The following is a 13,624-nucleotide window of genomic DNA, read 5'->3' on the forward strand; positions in this document are numbered from 1 at the left end:
CAGTCAGGATCCTGCTGATGGTGGCTTGGATCAAAGAGCAAGCGTTGAAGATGGTGAAAGCGGTCTTGTGTTTGATTTCCCATGTGTGTGCCTGTGCACATGTTCCTACCCACCCACCCATCCACGCAGCTACAACATATCACTTTAGGTTTCTCTCTCGCACAATCATTATCCGACATACACAGGCTATTTAGATCCCACACATGAAGGGCGGCTCGTGGTCGGATTCCATTCAGAACAAAACAGAGACTGCATCATTATTAATTTTCACTTCCCTGAATACAGACTGAGGTTTAAGGAATGCTAGCTCATGAATTTTCAAACCCGAATGCTGTAAGTCCATTGCGCCGACACTCAGTGATTGCCTGGAGCTGTAAGAAGGGCCACTGAACCATAATGCCATAAACTTGTACTTAGAACTTTAAAAAAAATCAGTACATTATTACATAAATTCTACACAGAGTAGGCCTCTGATTTTCTCCTTTTCCCATTTCCCTTACCCGTATTCTATTTTGTAAATTTTATTTCTGTATCACTTAAGAGAATTCCTGTTCACTGAGGGGAAAAAAAAAAAACTAAAAATTAGAGAAGCAGTGGTTTGTGCAAAAGAGAGTAAGAATAAGTCTTCCCTTGCAAAAGCAATACTAATACTTGGGGATATATATCCTTTCCAGACATTCTTCTGTGCATGTAAATAAAACGAGCGAGGCAGCACTCTTCCACTATGTAGCAAACACATTCCCACGTCCCTGACCACGTCCGGATCAGCACTCTTAATTATGACAGAATTCAATGTTTGAATGGGCCATAGTTTATTCAGCTACTCCCCTCCTTTTGGATATTTAGTTTCTTTCTGACTTTTCGCTACTATATGTATTACTGTAGTGAAGATCCTAGTCCACACATCCATGCACACTTCTTTACTGTATTTTCTACTTTTGTTTCAATCTGTTGAAATCTATGCATATTTGTAGGTGCCTCAAAGCCATTCTGGAAGAAGATGGATAACTACTATGAGCAGGTCAGACCTGGGCCCCTGAGCCATGGCTCCACAATTCCTGAGGAAGAGAACAGAGATATCTGAAGGGCCAGGCAGACCCAGCAACACCCCTTGGTGAGATCTGCCCTCTCAAACCACTTTTCTCCTGAAAGAAGGTGCCCAACAAGCCGTGAGACTTACCTAACTTGGGGCTCTAAGGAATTAGGCTATAGAAACTTTAAATCTTCTATCAGCTCTGACTCACATTTGTCTTCTGACTCCCAAGTTCTTTTGCAGACCTAAGATTCTGAGATTCTCATTAACATAGGAAGTACAGTGCCAAGAGTGGGTGAGGGGGAGGAGGCAGGACTCAAGCATTCATTCCTGTCCTCCAAAAACATATGCTACGTCCGTACCTCCTATAGCTCAGCCCTCTGTAGGTGCCACGGGTAAGTAAAGTCACAGCCCTTACAGCAGCGGTTCTCAACCTGTGGGTCGCGACCCGCCGGGGGGTCGCGACCCACAGGTTGAGAACCGCTGCCTTACAGGGAGGAGCTCAGCTCTAGAGCTAGCTGAGATCCTGCATTTCTACAGGTAATGCAGGTCCCTCTTCAGCTCGCAGATGATGCCGAAGCTGCTGGGCTGTGGACCAGGTTTCAAAGACGACATTTTTAAAAAAGAAATGTGAAATACCTCATTAAAAATTTGTGTATTGATTCCATGTGGAAATGACATTTTAAGTATTTCAGGTTAAATAAAAAATACTTTAGAAATCATTTCACCTTTTGTCTTTTACATTTTTAAGTGGCAATTAGGAAAATTAAAACGATATATGTGGCTCATATTTCTATCTGGGTGGGTTGTTCTAAGGCGAGATGGTTCTCAAAGTATGGTTTGAAGTCTGCCCATCCCTGAGTCACGGGGGGCGAGGGGTGCTTGTTAACAATGCAGTGAACCTTTACTCTGGTGCTAGAGACAAGAAGCTCTGGAGTGGTGAGGACAGGGGATGAGGAAGCTGAAGGGGGAGGTCAGGGAAGGCCTCCCGGAGGAGGTAAAGCCAGCGAGGCAGAGTGACAGTCACATTCCCTGTGCCTTTCCCGCTAAAGGGGAGTCTGGCTTCTCTCAATGGGTTCACACGCCTCCTGGAAGGCCAGGGTCATCTGCTGGCCCTGCAGGTTTGAGCTTTCTCTCCGCAGGCCTCCTGAAGGGTATTCTGTGGGGACCTCTCCTCCTGTTTCCGCTTCTTCTCTTTCCTCAGTGCTGGCCCAAACCAAGGCCTCCTGGGGCCGAGACAAGCCCGTCTACTGAGAGTACTAGGTCAGGGGTCCTGTCCAGGGCCACGAGTGCCCAGCTGGTCTGCTACCTTCCACCCCTAGCTCTCAGGTGCTAAGCCCAGCCACACGTGTCACTAATCCCAGTGCCACTGCTGAGGCAGCAGAGTCTTGGTGTCTGCCCTCTCTGTCATTCCCAAGGCCCACCAAGAATCAGCTGCCGGTGGTAGTCTCTTTGCCCACAGGTCACCTTTCAAAGAAAGCAAATCCCCTTGTTCAGGCTCCAGAGCAAACCAAACAAAGGCGGCCCAGCTGAGTTTACTCAGCGTGGGGGTTTGCAAAGCAGCACCGTTCAGCGTCTATGGCAGAGTGGTGGGTGGTGGAATAAACATCTGGGGCCATGTTTGATATACAATCCAAATGTCACCCCACCCAGGGGGCCAGGCAGGCTGCAAAGTGGTCTGTAACCTGGTTGGTGCCGAGGTGCAGGGCTGGGCTTGGTAGATACAACACTGGCGTGAAAGGCTAAGTAAGGGAGGCTGTCTGGTGAAGAGGCCGGCCAGGCCTTCCGGCAGGAGGAAGCCTGGGTGCGTGGGCAGCGAGGAAGGAAGGCTCCGCCCGGCAGAGACTTCTGCTGCGGCCACCTTTTCAGGCAGGAAGTCGATTCTCCTGTCGCTCCAGCAAAGGCCTGACTCAGGCTGGAAGAAAAGCAGGGCCCATAGCCAGGGTCCTTCTTAGAGAGAGAGGCGTCTGGCTAATGGAGCCCTTTGCAACCACATCAGACAGTCGCAGTGTGCGGAGGATGCCGGGCTGTTTATCTAAGGGGTGGATAGTGTGAGAGATACAGGACAGCCTGGCTCCAGGAGCTGCAGAAAGCTGACTCAGCAGCCCCTCCGTGGTAGGACTAAACAGCAATAAACACTGGGGAGAGGGGCGGGGGGCCCCCCAAGGCCAGCTGGGGCATATCTGTAACCCAAGAGGCCAACTTCTCGCCTTCCCAGAGGGTGGAGGTCCCAGCCTCCAGCTTTGAGGCCCCAATCCTCAAACCTTACTCCACTTTTTCCAGCTCCGGAACAAAGGGAACATTACTACAAGAGCCTGGTGCTACCCTGCCCCAGAAATGCCCCTTACAAAAGAAGCAAGGCCACCCAATCTCCCTGGGGACCCCTGATAGAGTAAGGGAAATCTCTGAATTGTTCCATCCATTCTCCGGCCTGAAGGCTTACCATTACCAGTCCCTGTGTTAGATACTGGGGACACAACAAGGAGAATCAGAGACAGAGAGGGACAGTAGTGATATATGTGTGGCTTTTCTTAAAGTTCTCTTCCATTGTGACTTGAAAAGTACTTGCCAGTTCCCTTCCTTCTTTGGTGACCTTACCAAGTGACATCTACTCTGGAAAGCCTTTTTTGACCATTTCCAGTCTAAGGTCCTGCCACCTTTCATTGAATTCCGAAAGCTCTCCTGGTTTAAATTCCCTGTTTTGGTACCTCACAGCCCTTCATGACTTTTTGGTACAAGTTCCCGCGCTTCCCCGGCATTGTCACCCTCGTAGAGAATCAGTGGACTATACCTGACTTGGTTAGGAGGTACTATTCTTTTTATAAGCTGCTAGCCTTGATTTGCTAATATTTTTTAATTATTTTTATTTATTTATTCATTTTAGAGATGAGAGAGAGAGAGAGAGAAGAGGGGGGAGGAGCAGGAAGCATCAACTTCCATATGTGCCTTGACCAGGCAAGCCCAGGGTTTTGAACCAGCGACCTCAGCGTTCCAGGTAGGTGCTTGATCCACTGCGCCACCACCAGTCAGGCAATTTGCTAATATTTTTGTGAGGGATTTTGCATCTATAGGTATGTCCATGATGGATATTATTCTGAATTATCTTTCCTTGTAAAATCTTTATCAGATTTCGATACCAGGATTATGCTGGTGTCATACAATGAGTTGGAAAACATTCCTTCCTCCTAAAAGTTTGTGTGTAAAATGGTATTTTTTTATACTTGAATATTAGATAGAATTCACTAGTAAAACTATATAGGTTTGAAGCTTTCTTTGCAGGAAAATATTTGATTATAAATTCAATATAAAGGTGCTTAATATTTTTCTATTTCTTTTTGAGTCAACTTTGGCAGGCTGAGTTTTTCAAAAAATTTACCCATTTCATCTAACTTATTAAATTTACTGGCAGGAAATTGTTACCAACATTTCCTTATTATTGATTAACCTGAAGTAACAGCTTCACTTTTACTCCTGAGATGAGTGATTTGTGTTTTCTCTTCTTCTCTCTGATTATCCTAGGAAGGAGCTTATCAATTCTATCCATCTCTTCAGACAGCTTATTTTGAGCTCTGTTCATTTTCTTTATGGTTTTCTGCTTTTTATTTTATTATTTCTGTTCTCATGATTTCTTTCCTTCTAATTTTTTTAGAATTAGTTTAAAATTTTTTCTTAAAGTAGAAATTTAGATTATTGATTTTAAACTTTTTTTTTTTTTTTTACAGGGACAGAGAGAGTCAGAGAGAGGGATAGATAGGGACAGACAGACAGGAACAGAGAGAGATGAGAAGCATCAATCATCAGTTTTTCGTTGCGACATCTTAGCTGTTCATTGATTGCTTTCTCATATGTGCCTTGACTGTGGGCCTTTAGCAGACTGAGTAACCCCTTGCTGGAGCCAATGACCTTGAGTCCAAGCTGGTGTTCTTTGCTCAAGCCAGATGAGACCGCGCTCGAGCTGGCAACCTCGGGGTCTCGAACCTGGGTCCTCCACATCCCAATCCGATGCTCTATCTACTGCTCCACTGCCTGGTCAGGCTAAACCTTCTTTTTAAATTTACGAATATAAAGATATAAATTTTTCTTCAAACAGTGCTTTAGCAGTGATCCACAAATTTTCATATGTGTTTCAATGTGTTTTTATTCAGTTCAAAATATTTTAGCCCTGGTCGGTTGGCTCAGCGGTAGAGCATCGGCCTAGCGTGCGGAGGACCCGGGTTCAATTCCCGGCCAGGGCACACAGGAGAAGCGCCCATTTGCTTCTCCACCCCTCCGCCGCGCTTTCCTCTCTGTCTCTCTCTTCCCCTCCCGCAGCCAAGGCTCCATTGGAGCAAAGATGGCCCGGGTGCTGGGGATGGCTCCTTGGCCTCTGCCCCAGGCGCTAGAGTGGCTCTGGTCGCAACATGGCGACGCCCCGGAGGGGCAGAGCATCGCCCCCTGGTGGGCAGAGCGTTGCCCCTGGTGGGTGTGCCGGGTGGATCCCGGTCGGGCGCATGCGGGAGTCTGTCTGACTGTCTCTCCCTGTTTCCAGCTTCAGAAAAATGAAAAAAAAATAAAATAAAATAAAAAAAAAATATTTTAAAATTTCCTTTGTGATTTCTTGTTTGGACTCACAGGCGCAAGAAACTCAACCCACTCCAAAGACAAGAAACATAAAGAAAACTATACCAAGGCACATCATAAGCAAATTACTCAAAATCAGTAATAAAGAGAAAAATCTTAAAAGCGACCATAGAAAAAAGATGTATTTATTTTCAGAAGACCAAAGATAATGATGACAGAAGGTTTCTTGTCAGAAATAAATGTAAACAAGAAGACGGGAAGAACCCTGGCGGTTGGTTCAGTGGTAGAGCATCAACCCAGTGTGTGAATTTCCCGGGTTCAATCTCCAGTCAGGGCACACAAGAGAAGCAACCATGTGCTTCTCTTCCCCTCCCTCTCCCCCTTTTCTCCTTCTTCCCCTCTCACAGCCAGTGGTTCAGTTGATTCGAGCGTCAGCCCCAGATGAGAGTTGCCAGGTGGGTCCTGGTCTGGGTGCATGCCATGCAGGAGTCTGTCTCACTATCTCCCCTCCTCTCACTTAAAAAGGAAAAGAAGAAGAAGAAGAAGAAGGGAAAGTTTATGACACCTGTGAAGTCCTGTAGGATCTCTATATTGACTCCAACCATAATTTTGCTTTACATTTGAGAAGCTCAATTATGAACAAAGTCCAGCCAAGTCCTCCACATCTACAACACAAAGACCTTTTCCTCAATCAGTTGGTGAACAAATAATTTATCCAAATTGGGAAACTTTTCAGAGCTAAAGTCAGTGCTAGTAAGAATTATGTAAAGATAAGATGTGTAAAATAAGACTTCCAGGATTGTCCTGATAGGCAGTCCTGTGGGTCACCTGATCATGAGTTTTCAGCTCCTGGCCCATGTCCTGGTATAAAACAGGTGTTCAGTAAATGTTTGATGGTAAAAATAACATTTATTGAGAACTTTGTGTTAGGTACTGTGCTAAGAATTTTTACATGGCTTATCACATTTACGTTTCATATCAACTCTTTGAGGTAGGTACTATTATTACACTATTTTCCATAATCCTGAGAGATTAAATAGCTTGCCCAAACTAGCAAGGTGTGGAACTGGAATTCAAACCCAGGCAATCTGGCCCCTTGAATACCACAGTCTGAATGAATAAATTCAATGAAAGAAATAAAGAAGGCAGAAATTCCACCATTAGGAATACATTTCTATTAAAGTTCACTCAAGATGTAAGAATGATACATCATTAGAAGAGATATTAATATAATTTACCCATTATCAAATAAAGGATAAAAACTATATTATCATTCTCACATTATAGATGAAGTATCTTATAAAACTCAATATCCATGTATAATATTTTTCTAATTTAACAAAGAAGAATTGGAGTAAACATTTTTTTTTAAGTGAGAGTGACAGAGACAAAGACAGGAAGGGAGAGAGATGAGAAGCATCAACTCATAGTTGTGGCACCTTAGTTGGTTATTGATTGCTTCTCACATGTGCCTTGACCAGGGGCTCCAGCTGAGCCCATGACCTCTTGGGCTCAAGCCAGTGACCTCTGGGCTCAAGCCAGTGACCATGGGGTCATCTCAATGATCTCATGCTCAAGCTAGCAACGCCGTGTTCAAGCCGGTGAGCCTGTACTCAAGCCAGATGAGCCTGCACTTAAGCTGGCGACCTTGAGACCTCAGTGCCCCAGGCTAATGCTCTATCCACTGCACCACCACCAGTCAGGCAGGAGTAAACTTTCTTATTCTGAAAATGTTTGTCTACCCAAAACAGTCTTCAGTGAAGAAACAAAACAAGGATGCCGCCCACTATCACTATTTCTGTCCATTAGGGTACTAGTGATTCTTCCTAAGATATTAACATAAGGAAATGAAATGAGAGGTGGACAGGCTGAGTGAGAAGGAAAAAATAAAACTGTCAGTATTCACAACCACTAGGAACTTATGTACAAAACCAAAGAGAACCTTCAAGAGATGGACACTTTTGGGCCTAAAGGGCTCTCACATTCTTATTTAAAAAAAAAAAAAAGGCCTGACCTGTGGTGGTGCAGTGGATAAAGCGTTGACCTGGAATGCTGAGGTTGCTGGTTCAAAACCCTGGGCTTGCACGGTCAAGGCACATATGGGAGTTGAAGCTTCCTGCTCCTCCCCCCCTCTGTCTCTCTCTCTCCCTCTCTCAATCTCTCTCTCTCCTCTAAAATGAATAAATAAATAAAAATAATTTGATAATAAAAAAAATAAAAATAAAATAAAAAAAGATTAACTCCTAGAAGCTATAAAACACTAGGCTTAAAAGGGAAAATAAGATGAAAATGTTTTGAAAAAGGGTAGTGATAATGGTTACACACCAGTGTGAATGCCACTGAACTGTATACACTTTTTAAAAGAGGTCAAAACGGTAAATTTTATGTTATGTATATTTTACCACAATTTTAAAAATATTAAGTTTTATCTTACGTACATTTTACCATAATAGAGAGAGGGGGAGAGAAGGAGAGAGAAAGAATTAGATCCCAGGGCTGGAGGCGTGGCGAGCCAGCAGAGCGTGAGCGGGGGCCAGGAGGAATGATTCCAGTTCTCTCCCTGTCACCCCCGCAGCGGCCATGCAAGGAATGTGAAGCAGAGCCTTCCAGACTCAAGTCTGGAGCCCTGGGCTCCACATGGCATCAGCCGGCTGGCCGAGTGGCCCTTTGCAGAGCCCTCCCCCCCCCCCCCCGAGAAGATACTGCGGTGTGTTCTACGAACAAGAAGGAGCAGTATAGGAAGGGGGTTGTGTGGCAGCTGCTCAGAAAGTCCCCAGGATGAGGCAAGGTGAAGGATGGTGGACGGGAGGAACACAGACTTTCTTGGCAAAACCACTACCACCTACAAAGCTGACACTCCAAGTATCCTCGAAGCCATAGTCACGGAGAGAGACAGGAGGCAGGGCAAGGAACTGCCCGCTTTGGATGTATTTGGTTTCTGGGCAGGGGCCCACACCACGCTGAAGCCAAGACACAGAATGCTGGAGGACACCCCAACTTTGAGAGGGAGCCCAACCCAGCTTCCAAAAGACCTTATCAAGTCAAAGAAGTCTTCCTCGATCATTTTCTAGAAAACATGCAAGCCTTCAACTACTTCAATTCCCTTTCCAAAAAAGCCATTACCCATGACATCCTATGCACGGTGTGAGTGTGATTCAGGGTGTGAGTCACGCTCTGTGATCTGGTTGGGAGCCGGGAGAAGCAAGGAGTCAGGATTTACCTAGATGAACGCCAGCCTGCTGAGAGGCACAAAAAGCCGTGCAGTGCGAGTTCGGGGAAGGACCGGGTCAGTGTGGCTGCGACAAGCAAAGCAGACTTCTCAGACGAGGACAGAGGAGAGCTGGGCCTTGAATAAAGGGTAGTTGTGGAAAAGGGACTACACAGGCAGGGAAGGCGGATACGGTCGCCTGGCAGTGGGAGGGTCAGGACTGCTGGACAAAGCAGTCAGATCGGAGCAAACTGACTTATTCATGAATCCCATGAAATGCTGCCATGTGTCAGAGAAAGTGGTGGGATCCAGGGTGGAGGCTCTTGATAATTTATTCCAGTGATTTGGGGAGGATGACATGGTTGGCATCACAGCTGGATAAGAACAGATACCCCCATGTGGAATTAGGGCACCCTAAAGCACCACTGGCAGTGGGACAAACAGAGAGTTACTTCCGGAACTCATCTGGAGGACTGTGCTGCATGTGGTTAGAGTCTCGGGTGGGGGTGGGGTGGGAGTGGGAGGGCAGGTCACATGCCCCAGATACTTACTCAGGTGGTAGCACTCACTAAACTTCTGTCTACAGCAGCCGGGCCGGGTGACAGATTGGTCGTTTGCTTTACTGTCTGAGATGAACCTATCAACAGCATTAAGTGAGGGTGTGTGTGTGTGTGTGTGTGTGTGTGTGTGTGGTTTTCACTGTATTAACTTACTAGGGCTGCTGTCACAAAATACCACAAAATGAGTGGCTTAAACAACAGAAAATTTTTATTTCAGTCCTGGACACTAGAAGTCCAAGCCCAAGGTGTTGGAAGGGTTGGTTCCTTAGGAGGGTCTGTCCCATGTCTCTCCCCTAATTTCTGATGGTTTCCGGGCAATCTTTGGCATCCTTTGGCTTTAGAAATACTACCTCTATCGCCGCCTTCATCTTCACACAGCGTTGTCCCTGTGTGTACGTCTATGTCCAAATTCCCTCTTTTTTTATAAGGACATCAGTCATTAGATTAAGAGCCCACCCTACCTCAGTATGACCTCATCTTAATTACTTACATCTGCAACAACCCTATTTCCAAATAAGGTCACATTCTGAGGTCCTCAGGACTAGAACTTCAGCATATAAATTTGAGGGGGACACACAAGACTTCAACCTAAAACACCAATGTACATTGTATACAAAACCAGCTGTTAAAAGAGAAAACATTTGCCTGTGTTCTACTACCAGAGTCTCTTCCTGAACTCACTATAGTGCCTATACAACATTTTGGAAAATATGAATAATAACTATAAACAGTGCCTAGCTAGTCAGATCTGGATTCAAACCAGGTTCCTCATCCATACAGCAGGGACAGTGGTAGGAGCTGCTGTGACAGGGTGGGTAAGAAGGTTAAATGAGAGAATGGGCACAAAGTGCTTGGCCAGAGCCACTGAGTGTCCCATACACACTAGCTACTATTACCGTTACTATCATCATCATCACTTTTGTTAGGATGCCAAATGGTGTCCCCAATGCCAGTCCAAGTGCTTGGGAAACTCCAGCCCTGTGGTCAGAGAGGCAGTAGGGAGCCATGGGGGAAGATGAGCCGGAGAGGTGTCTCGGCCAGGCCTGGCCTGGCTATGAGTGTCCAGGGACCCCAGGGCAGCTGCCCAGCTGGTGTGCGTGGGCTGGCTTGGGGAGGAGGCCTGCGGCTCGTCCAGCAGCCCATCAGGTGTGTGGGGGTGGCCAGGACATGTTTCATATGAACACACTGCGCCTGGGATGAGAGCCCGACACGCGCAGTGAGATGCACACAGAGCGAGGCCAGCAGAGTGTGCAGGACAGCGCCGTCCTGGGGGAGCCTCCTCCGGCCTGGAAGGTGTCCCCGCCAGTGACTACACGTCTTCCCCTGAAACCACCAGTGGGCTCACTCCGTGCACCCCCACCACACTGACCCAGAGCCTTCCAAGAAATAACGTTCAATGGTAGTCAAGAGAGGAAGATTCCGGTTCCAGCCTGCAAAGACTTGGTGGGCAAATGAGGCAAGTGACTTGGCCTCTCTGGGTAACAGTGGCCTCCTCTGTGAAATAACTGCCCTGTCCCCATGGGTATTGTGAAGTCCAGGGAGAAGACATGGGAGAAAGTGCTGCCATTATTCCCATTTAACTTTTCTCAGCCTCAGTCTACTCATCTGTAAAATGGGCTCAAGCTTATTTTCTCCTTCCTGGGGACTGAGAAGCTAAAAAGGGAAGATGTAAGATGTAAGCCAGTGGTAGTCAACCTGGTCCCTACTGCCCACTAGTGGGCACTCCAGCTTTCACGGTGGGCGGCAGCGGAGCAACCAAGGTATAAGTAAAAAGATAGATTTAACTATAGTAAGTTGTTTTATAAAGATTTATTCTGCCAAACTTAGCGAAAATCTGACATAAAGTACTTGGTAAGTAATTATTATGATATGCTTTAACTTGCTGTAACTCTGCTTTATAAATTTTATAAAGTAAAATTACTTCCCTACTTTATAAATCACCATTACTGTGGAACCGGTGGGCGGTTAGAAAATTTTACTACTAACAGAGATACAAAAGTGGGCGGTAGGCATAAAAAGGTTGACTACCCCTGATGTAAAGCATTTCAACACACAGCAGGCATGGGGGAAACCCTCAGAAACAGATGCCTCTCTTCTCACTGTTTTGCCACTGAGTATTCTAATTAGTGATAGAACTCTTGATCTGTAACGTCAGAATTCTATCCTAGCTACATGACCTTGGCCAGATCACCCAACCTCCCTGGGACCCAGTTTTTCATCTGTAAGGTGGGTGTGAATAAAAGTAGCCACCCCATGGTGGTATGTGGATCAAATGAGGTAACACAGGTGAGCACACTGTTTGATGAATGGGGTCACCTTTTTCTTTCTTTCTTTCTTTTTTTATTAGAAACTGCATTGCCTTGTTGCTTTTGTGTGTGTGTGTGTGTGTGTGTGTGTGGCAGAGACAGATAGGGGCAGACAGACAGGAATGACGAGACTTGAGAAGCATCAATTCTTTGTTGCGGCATCTTGGTTGTTCATTGATTGCTTTCTCATATGTGCCTTGACCAGGGAGGTCACCTTTTTCAAGGTCAAGAGGCTTCAGCAGTATCTTCCCATCTCCCGCAGCCCTTTTGGCTCTCAGAGGGCTGTCGGCCAGGTCACCAGCCCTCACTGTCAATGGCCGAAAGAACTTCAGGGCCCTCACCTGTCTCTTCATAGCCTGCACTGGTGTGAGGCTCCTGCTCTTTGTCCTAGCACAAGACTTTCATGTCTCCTTTGGCCGGGAGGGGCCGGGAGGGCATGATGCTAGGGCAGCTGACCACCTGGAAAGCTAGCAACCTAGAGGCCTGTATCAGAGATCCTGGATTCAGTCAGCTCTGAGCCTGGCTTCAGGGCAAAGAGGCAGAGCTTCCCCTGGACACACAGAGCCTGAAATGCGGTTTCCTCGTGTGGGACTGGGGTTAGAACACAATCCTCTTAGCTCCCCAGTGTCAGCTCCCGGCTGCTTGCTGACCCCTCTTTCCTCTCATCCCCGGGAAAGTACGGCCTGGAGGAGCGGGGGGGGGGGGGCAGGAGAGGGAAGCTGGGCAGTGTGGGGGCAGGGCCGGAGGGTCCTCTGAGGCTGGAGGAAGAGCCTGGGCTTCCTCCTCTGGCAACGGGAGCCCCTGGAGGAGGGTGATCAGGAGTAATCTGTGCAAGTGGAGTCCTAGGAAGAGCAATCCGCCCAGTACACAAGACAGAACAGCGGTGGAAGAAACATCTGCGTGTGGGACAGATCTCCAGAAAGATGCTGGCACCAGCCCAGGGCGTCGGTAGTAACACTCCCCCACAGAAAGAGGCCAGCCAGAGACAACTCTGCCCGGGCGCGCGTGTGCGTGTGTGTGTGTGCGCGTGTGCGTGTGTGTGCGGTGTATGTTGCAGCAGGGTCCTAGCTACAGACACCCCCTCCTGTTCCCTCCTGGAGGGTCTCTAGCTCTCCCTCAGCCTCACCAAACCCCCCGAAGTTACTAAACCCCTACCCCCTGAAGCTGCCCGACAATTTCCTCTTCCACAGGGACCTTCGAGGACCACAGACAAAGAGCACAAGGCCTGAAGAAGTCGGAGAGGGAATAAAAGAGACTGAGCCTCCACCTTCATTTCCAGCTAAACCACACCCCCAGCGCCAGTGTTTCTTGATCCTTCTCACCCTGATCATCCTTGCCAACGCCACAGAACTGTGCTGCCCAAAGTGCCCCAGCCACTACGGGATGAAATTCAGGCCAAAGTTTGGGACAAAGATAGCACATTCTTGGCAGAGATGAGGCCAAGACAGCCCCTCAGTGGTCCCGGGCCCAGGCTGCTGTTTGGGCCAGTGAAACGGCAGAGCTGGTCCCCAGCCTGCTCCCCTGACACTGCCGTCTCTTGGCCAGAAGCCGAGCGGGACAATCCAACATCACGGCCTTCTTCTTTCCCCTCTCCCAAGCATTTCCTTTCCCCAGTTTTTCTCGATTCCTAATGGGTCAGGGTGCTTCCAGACCCTAACCTCCTTCCTTCCCCCACCCCTCCAAGTCTTGTGCAAAAGGAAAAAACAACAACAAAAGAACAGGCTAAAGAAGAAGGCTGGGGTCATAGGCAGAGTCCGTATCTTCCCTGTGGCCTTGCCTGTCAACATGGAACCCTCTCTTCCCAAGAGCTCGCCTCTCCTCTGCTTGGGAGTGACCCTGCAGCTGCTGATCAGCACCAACAGCGGCTGGCCACCCTAAACTCAGGAACAGGTGCTCAGAGTTTGAGACTCTGGGAGCTGCCGGAGAGGCTCCGTGCTGTCAGCTGGACCCCGCACTG

General features: G+C 47.5%; 1 protein-coding gene across 5 annotated transcripts in view; it reads right to left on the reverse strand.

The window, feature by feature from the left end:
* Positions 1-13,624, reverse strand: part of SH3PXD2A (SH3 and PX domains 2A) — a 251,755-nt gene that overhangs the window by 159,567 nt on the left and 78,564 nt on the right. The gene's annotated exons all lie outside the window — the stretch shown is intronic.

This window comes from Saccopteryx bilineata, chromosome 7, assembly GCF_036850765.1.
Source record: "Saccopteryx bilineata isolate mSacBil1 chromosome 7, mSacBil1_pri_phased_curated, whole genome shotgun sequence".
NCBI classification, from domain to species: Eukaryota; Metazoa; Chordata; class Mammalia; order Chiroptera; family Emballonuridae; genus Saccopteryx; species Saccopteryx bilineata.